The sequence below is a fragment of the Lolium perenne genome, chromosome 5, assembly GCF_019359855.2.
Source record: "Lolium perenne isolate Kyuss_39 chromosome 5, Kyuss_2.0, whole genome shotgun sequence".
Lineage (NCBI taxonomy): Eukaryota > Viridiplantae > Streptophyta > Magnoliopsida > Poales > Poaceae > Lolium > Lolium perenne.
In genome coordinates, this window is record NC_067248.2 from 131,808,882 (window position 1) to 131,819,260 (window position 10,379).

General features: G+C 48.1%; 1 long non-coding RNA gene across 2 annotated transcripts; it reads left to right on the plus strand.

The window, feature by feature from the left end:
* LOC127299896 (uncharacterized) lies at positions 1 to 2,817 on the plus strand. 2 transcript variants are annotated; one of them, XR_011744999.1, is made up of 4 exons: positions 1 to 564; positions 1,187 to 1,301; positions 1,504 to 1,625; positions 2,290 to 2,817. It is a non-coding gene; the product is annotated as an uncharacterized lncRNA (long non-coding RNA). The 2 variants fall into 2 exon arrangements; XR_011744998.1 differs by lacking the exon at positions 2,290 to 2,817 and adding an exon at positions 1,711 to 1,768.
* The last annotated feature ends 7,562 nt before the right edge of the window (positions 2,818 to 10,379 follow it).

Below are 10,379 nucleotides of genomic sequence, written 5' to 3' on the forward strand. Positions count from 1 at the left end.
AATACACGCCTTCATCTTCCTCTCCCATCCTGATATTTTTCCTCTCGTCCGTTCTGCTCGTCTCCCGGACCTCCCCGCCACCGCTGCACTGTTGCACGCCTGCACCGCTTCCTCTCCCTCGCCTCTTCCACCACCATGGTGTCCTTTACGTCGTCATACCCACACCATCCTCCTCCTCCTCCGTGGCCAGGGCAGCGACGGGCGAGGCGAGGAGGTGGTACGCGAGGCCATGGCGAGGCGGCGGGCGAGCGTCAAGACGGGGGCGGCGAGATTCTTGAGGTGGATGATTTATTGGCTAGGAGAGCCGTCTCTGCTCTCCCATTCCCCGCGGCCCTCCTCGACATGGCGGCGCTGGATCGAGGATCTGCGGCGATTCCATGACCTGAGCGCGCTGCTGCGCTCGTGAGTTCCCCATCCCGGTAATCTCGCAGCTCGGATTGAATCCTACCGAGGTCACCCGTCGTAAAGCATCTCCTCCGTCCAGATATTTGGAAACCAACCTCATCCAGGGAGGTCGAGCCGGCAGCACCATGCTTGATTGATTCGTCGGGAGCTCGACTATAGGTAGCCGGCCAACCCCGAAAATGCGCTGTCACTTATGAAATGGGGCGCAAGTGAAATCTGAGCCTTTGCATGTCATTAGAATGTTCACCAGTGGGGAGCTCACATTTGACCACTCATACCAGGAGATTCCCTTCTCCAACTACACTATGAATTGAAAAACGAGCACAATTTTCACGGAACAAAAGCAAATGAGATTTTGTTTGCATATTTAACTTCCTCGCGACGAGCTCGTCAAAATGAGTCTAATATTTAATATTTTAAAATTTATTTCGTGACTTATATCTATAGAGTCCTCTATTATTTGCGCATGAAGTTTCTATGACATGACTATGTAGTCCTGCGATATAGTGTGCTAAATTTATAGAGTCCGTCCAAATTTATTAGATGGTACATACAGTTCTGTCAGTACTGTTAGTTTTACACATATGACAGATGTAGATTCTCTTTTCATGTGGGGCCGTGCCGGACCGAATCTCAAGACACATGAGTAACAGGAACGGTTGTGATATCACATTCGCCCCATTTTACATGCACTATCTGCGGGTCGGGCCAACCCTGTCTCCTTCACCACATCTCTCTGTCTCCCTTATTTCTTTTGTTATCCTTTCTCTCCTGAAAAAAGTCACTTGTGCAGAGTGAAGCAGCAAACCATGGAGGATTTCGGGCTACTTGGGCTTTGAGCAGCAAGCCATGTTGAACTGACATGGAGTTTGGAAAAGGTCTGCATCCAGGTGAAGGTGAATTAAAAACACGAGTACTCGTACTCCTTCAAACATGCATGTTTATCTCTATAGAAATTTCGTCTGCATATTAATGAAACCATTTGTTTATTTTACTTCTTGGACTCTGCATTTTTTTGGTGGATCCAACAATTTGTTCCGAATTATTGTATTTTGTTCTTATCTGAGCAAATCATTCTATGACTTGCTGATGTTTTAGGTGCTAATCCTACAATTAAATGACCATCCAACTTAGGTTTGGGTAGCATGCAGGTGATAGCTGCAGCAAATCGTATGGACATTCACCATCTTGTTGTGTTGTCTTCGAGCAGCTGAAAAAGAGTGAGTTTCCGTTTCACATCAGGCGAAAGTTTAATCTGGCTTTACATTTTTTTTTTCTAATGATGTTATGTTTTAAATTTTATAGGAAATGCTCCAGTGGAAAATACATCTTAGTATTGTGTTGTCTAACTGGAAATTCAATTCGGCTCCCGGGTGCGTATGCTCCCTCTAGCAAAAAATTATATTTCGAAATGTCAAAAAATTTAGACAAAAAATCCTACATGTACATATCCATAATATAAGTGTGTTTGTCAAGTTTCACGAAAAACCAATAATTTTTGTGGTCTATGTAAAAAAGGAGAAAGTTTATCTTGCGACAAGCATTATTTTCAGCACATAATTTTATCTTTTTTACACACGTCACATGATAAGTCGGTTGTTTATGAAACGACTTTGTAAGCACGTAGCACGTGAAGATGTACGTGCAAATTTTTGGTTTCCATTTTTTTGAAATTTAAAATGTTTATAAGATGCATTTTAAAATATAGGGAGCATATGCACCCATGTTCCAAAACACTGCTCCCCTAACTAACCTTGTCTAACTAGCTATGAACTTTTCCAGATTAAGTAAGTGTTGTGGTATTGGCCTCGTTACATAGTTGACTCTTCATTTTTTTTTACCCATGTTACCATGCTTTGATATTCAGTTTGCATGCTTGTCCAGGTGATATCATTTAGGCGAATGAATATGCATATGCATTGAGAGCTCATGTACTGGTGTTACAAGTTCCCTAACATTGATTAAATTGGTCTAAAGAAGATCGCTCCAAGACTGACTGCGCGTATGATCATTGGTTCAGAGGCTGGAGATCTGTGGAAACAGCTTAGTTCACATGGCTCACATATGTACCTCTTTGCTCATGAGATATGCATGCTACGTTTTCCTTTCATTAAGAGTATGAGTCTGCAATGCAGGAATAGAGGGCCATTGTTCCTACTCACAAGAAACAAACCATCATAGAAATAGCTGTAGGGGATATATATGAACTTTGATATGGTTTAGCTAAGGATACCATGAGATCCGTCAGGCCAGATCTATCCCCAAATGAGCTTTACAGTTGGTCTGCTATCTATGTAGCAGCAGCTGATGCATTCAAACCAAATTATTCTGTACTTGTTTTTTGTGCTAACTGCATGTTCTTTTCTTCCTTCTAAGAAAATTGGTAATCGGCAGTGTGTTATTTTTGCATAATGAGGTCCATGCAGTGCTTTGCAATTGGTCTGGTTTGATGGCATCACTCAGTTGTTCTATTTCCTAGCACTATTTTATTTGTCTGTTGTTGTTGCATGATGATAGCTAGAATAGGACGCGGCTGTAATATAGGTGTTTTTTTTTTTTTTTCCGAAATTGGTTGTTTTTCATTGAACTGCTTTGTGAACTTGCTTAAAATTTGTTCCTGTGAATATTTGTTTGTACTCTTCAATTTTTGGCACATTTGTATTCTCTTGAAGGTATAATTTCTAGCTATTAGTCATGGAAGAATAATTTAGAAAATAACTGTCATATTAAACGATGCAGCTACCTTCTTCATGTCTTATAGTGGGATATTTGACAGCTCCTCAAGCAAACAATACCATTGCACAACACACACGTCACAATTTGTTTTGAACCCTGAGGGAGAAGGACTCTATCAGGTTTATCCTCGTATTGGATTGTTCCAGATGATAATCTTCTGTAGTTTGGAGTTCCTGATTTTTGTTTCTGCTCTTTTTACCACATTGCGCTTTGAATCTGAGGTTTTCCTTTTAATCGTAGGTCGATGGCTCTAACCAGCCTCTTCGCCAGTCTCCTGGGCATATGGACGGATGAAGAAAGCCTATCAGAATAGCAGTTGCGGGGATTGTTCATCAGCTGGATCTAACGCTGCCACCTAATGCTAGCCTTTGAATATACACTACAGGAATGGCTCGCTACGCCGACGGCCGTGGCGTACGCCGACGGCCAAATGTCGGGGCCGTCGGCGTACGTCCGATCCATGGCAGCAGCCCACCGAGCCCCTCGGCGTATGAATACCCTCGGCGTAGAGCGGGCTACGCCGACGGCCACCCTCGGCGTACGCAAGGCCATCGGCGTAGCACAGGCATGTGCTCCGGTCCCGCTCCGGCCGTGACGGCTCGGTCACGGCGTCAGCGAGGCGCCGAGGGCCACCCTCGGCATAGGGCATCACCCACCTATGCCGACGGCCACCCTCGGCATACATATTTTTTTTCTTCTCTCTCATTTACTTTATATTATGTTTGTTTTATTTATGTACTAGTATGAATTATGTAAAAATAGTTACTTTTTTAAAGGAAAAAATGGTAGATGGCATATGTAGATCCCACGAGTGACACTCTTCGTAGACGGGTCGACGGGATCCAGTAGGCCCAACATCTGCTATCGATGTATATATGTCCTAAAACAAAGGAAAAAAGTCCATTGCTAACCCTAACTCTAACCCTAACCCTAACCCTAGGGGTAGATTTGCGGGGTCCCCGCCCCCTAGGGTTTCCCTAGATACAAACCACTGGAGCGTCTGAATCGGTGGAAACTCCTGCTACGGCTCATCCGGGGCCTATTTCATTCCAAACCTATGGTTTCCATGTGCATATGTCCTAAACAAAGCAAAGCAAATAAAAAAATCCATTGGTAAACCCTCGCACGGAGAAAGCTATAGGGGTAGATCTGCAGGGTCCCCCCTAGGGTTTCCCAAGATACAGATCACCGGAGCGTCGGAATCGCTTGAAAACTTGCATTTGTACCTAACATATGTGTACAATTGTGATGTAAGGTTTGTATAACATTGCATGTACCCGACGTTGACGATTTCCGCATACATTGGCCCGCACTTGGTAAAATCCAGGATCTGTATGTGGAAACTCCTGCTACGGCTCATCCGGGGCCTATTTCATTCCAAACCTATGGTTTCCATGTGCATATGTCCTAAACAAAGCAAAGCAAATAAAAAAATCCATTGGTAAACCCTCGCACGGAGAAAGCTATAGGGGTAGATCTGCAGGGTCCCCGCCCTAGGGTTTCCCAAGATACAGATCACCGGAGCGTCGGAAACGCTTGAAAACTTGCATTTGTACCTAACATATGTGTACAATTGTGACGTAAGGTTTGTATAACATTGCATGTACCCGGCGTTGACGATTTCCGCATACATTGGCCCGCACTTGGTAAAATCCAGGATCTGTATGTGGAAACTCCTGCTACGGCTCATCCGGGGCCTATTTCATTCCAAACCTATGGTTTCCATGTGCATATGTCCTAAACAAAGCAAAGCAAATAAAAAAATCCATTGGTAAACCCTCGCACGGAAAAAGCTATAGGGGTAGATCTGCAGGGTCCCCGCCCTAGGGTTTCCCACGATACAGATCACCGGAACGAGGCCATATTTGGCATGTGCGTGGGCCTTAGGATGGGAAGCAAGGCCCCGGTCGCGGATTTCCAATCCGAACCACGGGCGACGGTTTTTCCATTTTCGGGGTGCCGGAAGGGCTTTTTTTTGTGAAGCAGCTACATGGTGCGCATTTCAGTATTGCGCGGGACCTCCGCGCAGCGGTAGGATACCTCCTACGCACCACCTATCACATGCCATATGCGCGTGGTAGCCATCTGGGAATCCCTCCCGCTTCCTGCGGTGTCCCGCCGAATCCGCTGGAAACTGACCGGATTTGAACTGGGGCGACACTTTCCTTCGCTCAATAAATGGAGGGAAAAATGTTTTTAGGTCTAGGACGCGTCATTTTATGTGCTAAATGTTTTCTGTTTAGCGCGTTGGCGGACGGGTGCATACATGGGCCTGGTACGGCCATACCGCATGTCCCGACGGCCCCGTTTTGCACAGTTGGCAAAGTAAACGGAGCCAAAAATTCGAGCGGAGCCGCGTGGCGTCATTTTATGTGTCCTAGTAACCACTGCAAAAGACGGAACTGGGATACGGCAATTATCTTGAAAAACCCTTCACGAATAGGGCTATCACGTCCGGAGTTCTATGGCTTTTAGGGGAAATGAGTAGGAAACGGCCCGTTTCACCACATAGTTTGTCGGAACGAGGCCATATTTGGCACGTGCGTGGGCCTTAGGATGGGAAGCAAGGCCCCGGTCGCGGATTTCCAATCCGAACCACGGGCGACGGTTTTTCCATTTTCGGGGTGCCGGAAGGGCTTTTTTTTGTGAAGCAGCTACTTGGTGCGCATTTCAGTATCGCGCGGGACCTCCGCGCAGCGGTAGGATACCTCCTACGCACCACCTATCACATACCATATGCGCGCGGTAGCCATCTGGGAATCCCTCCCGCTTCCTGCGGTGTCCAGCCGAATCCGCTGGAAACTGACCGGATTTGAACTGGGGCGACACTTTCCTTCGCTCAATAAATGGAGGGAAAAATGTTTTTAGGTCTACGACGCATCATTTTATGTGCTAAATATTTTCCGTTTAGCGCGTTGGCGGACGGGTGCATACATGGTCCCGGTACGGCCATACCGCATGTCCCGGCGGCCCCGTTTTGCACAGTTGGCAAAGTAAACGGAGCCAAAAATTCGAGCGGAGCCTCGTGACGTCATTTTATGTGTCCTAGTAATCACTGCAAAAGACAGAACTGGGATACGGCAATTATCTTGAAAAACCCTTCACGAATAGGGCTATCACGTCCGGAGTTCTATGGCTTTTAGGGGAAATGAGTAGGAAACGGCCCGTTTCACCACATAGTTTGTCGGAACGAGGCCATATTTGGCACGTGCGTGGGCCTTAGGATGGGAAGCAAGGCCCCGGTCGTGGATTTCCAATCCGAACCACGGGCGACGGTTTTTCCATTTTCGGGGTGCCGGAAGGGCTTTTTTTTGTGAAGCAGCTACATGGTGCGCATTTCAGTATCGCGCGGGACCTCCGCGCAGCGGTAGGATACCTCCTACGCACCACCTATCACATGCCATATGCGCGCGGTAGCCATCTGGGAATCCCTCCCGCTTCCTGCGGTGTCCAGCCGAATCCGCTGGAAACTGACCGGATTTGAACTGGGGCGACACTTTCCTTCGCTCAATAAATAGAGGGAAAAATGTTTTTAGGTCTACGACGCGTCATTTTATGTGCTAAATATTTTCCGTTTAGCGCGTTGGCGGACGGGTGCATACATGGGCCCGGTACGGCCATACCGCATGTCCCGGCGGCCCCGTTTTGCACAGTTGGCAAAGTAAACGGAGCCAAAAATTCGAGCGGAGCCTCGTGACGTCATTTTATGTGTCCTAGTAATCACTGCAAAAGACAGAACTGGGATACGGCAATTATACTGCCATATAATTATTTTTACTCATTGTTCCTATGGAGGCACCGCCGATGGAGGTCGGTCAAAGGGGTAGACCGCCAGATCTAAAGGGTAGACCGCGCACTCAAGTTAATGTCGACGTGTTAAAAAAGGTAATTTGGACGTAATATATTATATACTACTATATTATAGTTATTACAAGAAACAATGAAAGAAAAAACAAAAAAAATTAAAAAAAAGCTAAGCCGAGGGTGGCCCTCGGCGTATGGGTGGCCCTCGGCGTAGCTAGGGATCTGAGCCCAAAAAAACCCCTGGTCGGCCTCCTCCTCGCCAAAGCCCGCGCCCATTTTCGCCAAGTCCCGCGCCCATTTTCCCCCAATCCCGCCGCCGCCGCCTCCTGCCCGACGCCGCCGCCTCCTGCCCGCCGTCGCCGCCGCCTGCCCGACGCTGCCGCCGCCGCCACCCGCCGCTCGCGCCGCCCTCCTCCCGTCGCGCAGCTCCTCCTCCCGTCCCCGTCCCCGACCACCGGCCCCCGGCCCTCCTCCCGCCGCCGCCTCCTGCCCGACGCCGCCGCCACCTTCCGCTCGCCGTCGGCGCCCTCCTCCTCGCCGCGGCCTCCTCTCGCCGGCCCTCCTCCCGCGCCGCCTCGCCCGACCACTGGCCCCCGGCCCTCCTCCCGCCGCCGCCACCTTCCGCTCGCCCGTCGGCGCCCTCCTCCTCGCCGCGGCCTCCTCCTCGCCCGGCCCTCCTCCCCGTCGCCTTCCTCCTCGCCCCGGCCCTCCTCCCGTCGCTGCTCCCAGTACCCGGTATGGTAAGCTACTGTAGGTTTTTTTTTCATTTTTGTATTGCTTTAATTGTTGTAATAGAAATTGAATTGATTTGAAATGGAAATAGAAGTAGAATAGTGCATAATAGAAATTGAAACCATATGTATGTATGTGTGTAAATAGAAATTGAAACCATATGCATGTATGTATGTATGTGCTGAAATAGTAGAAAAAAATAGAAGTAGGATTGATTTGAAATAGTAATAGAAATAAAATAGTGGACATTTGGAAAGAAATAGAAATGTGTAGTTGAAATTGAAATGATATGTTTAATAATGGAAATAGAAATGCAAATGTGAATTTGTTCTAATAACATGGATTTGTAATAGGCCATGCCGTGACCGCCTCGTCGTGAGCACCCCGGATCTTGACGCGCTTCTCGACGGTCCCCGACATCGACACTCGGTTGTTCGACTACTTCCTCTACAGCCGAGGGTGAGCTAAATTTCCAACTTCTTCTCCGCATTTTATTTATGTCACTAGATTCATTTTCTAAGTCAAGTTGCGTAACCTACGTGTCACTTCCCGTCCTCAAGCGTTACGCGGATAAATATGCATTAGTGGTCGGCATATTTTCAACCGTAACGCTTGCGGCATTTACGGGACAGTCGGCGGATCCGTAGTTGGGTACGTTCTCCATGCTCTGCTCCGGTCCGAGTCAGGATTTCGGCAGCGCCTCACCGTTGTTCTCCGGATGCACATCCTCTTGTCTTTTTGGCGAGACGTGTATCGGGAGAGCAGCGGGGAGGTGCTGCCGAAATTTTGACTCGGACCGGGGTAGAGCATGGAGAACGTACTCAATCTACGGATCCGGCGGCTGCTAGGAGCCCACCTAGTAGAGATGTAGGTTGATGCATTCGTTTTGCCTGGTAAAAAAATTAAAATATGATGCATTTATTTTCCTATTTGATATAAATGCTATGCTTGTGGTTTGGCTTCCAATAGATCAGAGGATGGCTGATAATGGATGGATGTACACCGGTCGTGTTAGTGCGACTAATAAAACAGATGAGTGGATAAGGAAGACTTGGCATTTAGTGAAGGAGTTGGCGCGTGGTACAAAACAGAAGGTTCAGCCACTTTGCCCGTGCAATCGTTGCTTGAAGCATCACCGTCGTGGAAAGGATGACATGTTTAAACACCTTCTGCAATATGGGTATATGCCTCGTTACGTCACGCAGATCGACTTTGATGAGCACGACCGAGACAGAGGTGAGGTGATGCGGCAGCGGGACAATGGCAATGAGTACGATGGGGTTAGAGACTGTCGAGATGATCTTGTCGATGCCCACATGCCAGAGTCGCCACCTTCACGGGAGGAACCGCCAGAACCGGAGGAACCTCCAGAACCGGAGGAACCAGAGCCAGCCGCGAAGGCCTTCTATGATATGATAGCCGCTGCTAAGACGCCTCTGTACGATGGCGCCGCGATTTCTCAGCTCGATGCCATCTCCCAATGTCTAGCCGACAAGACCCGGTACAACACCACCCGTGACGGCTTCGAAGCAAGTCTGAGAACAACTGGTAACATGTTGCCCAAAGAGCATTGTTTGCCTAAAAGCCTGCACGAGACGAGGCAACTCATGTCGGCGCTCAACATGGATTATCAAAGGATAGACTGTTGTCCAAAAGGCTGTGTTCTCTTCTGGAAACAGTTTGCGGAGGACAAGTACTGTCCCATTTGTAAGGCCTCTAGGTATAAAGAGGTAACGGGAAAGGATGGTCAGGTGAGGCAGTCAAAGATCGCAAAGTCGATTCTTCGGTATCTCCCATTCATAAAAAGAATCCAGCGGCTTTACTTGACTGAGGAGACCGCCAAACAGATGACGTGGCACAAGATGGGGACTCGAATAAAGGACAATCAGGGGTGGACGTAGATGGGACATCCATCTGATGGCAATGCATGGAAGAACTTTGATAGAAAATACCCCCATAGGGCAGCAGATGCTCGGAATGTCAGAATTGCGATAGCTACAGATGGCTTCAATCCATATGGTATGTCGAATGCCAATTACAGTTGTTGGCCCGTGTTTGTAATTCCGCTCAATCTCCCTCCCGGAGTCCTAATGACGAGGAAGACCATGTTTCTCTCGCTTATCATTCCAGGGCCCCATTACCCGGGGAAGAACTTGAGTGTCTACATGCAGCCGATTGTGGATGATTTGAACCACTCTTGGCACCACGGGACGTTGACGTATGACCGAGCATCGAAGACAAACTTCTGCATGAAAGTTTGGTTGCAGTATACCATGCATGACATGCCCGGGTACGCCCTAACATGCGGATGGTGTACAGCTGGTAAATGGCCATGCCCAGTGTGCAGGCATCGACTTGAGTTCCTTTGGCTAAATAAGGGTCGCAAGTATGTTGCGTTTGACACGAATCGGCAGTACCTCAAACGGAGGCATCTGTTCAGAGAAGACAAAAAGAACTTCAAGAAAGGCAAAGTTGTGCATGAAGTAACAGAGGTGCCAAAGTTCGATGGTATAGCTGTTGATGCCGAGCTACGTGCTCTCGTGCCAGCGGCATCGGAAGCTGGCCATCAATTTGAGGGATATGGTGTAACGCAGAACTGGACTCACGAGGCAGCCTTAACGAAGCTCGAGTATTACAAGGACCTCGAACTTCCCCATAACATCGATGTGATGCACACCGTAAAGAATGTCGCGGAGTCCTTA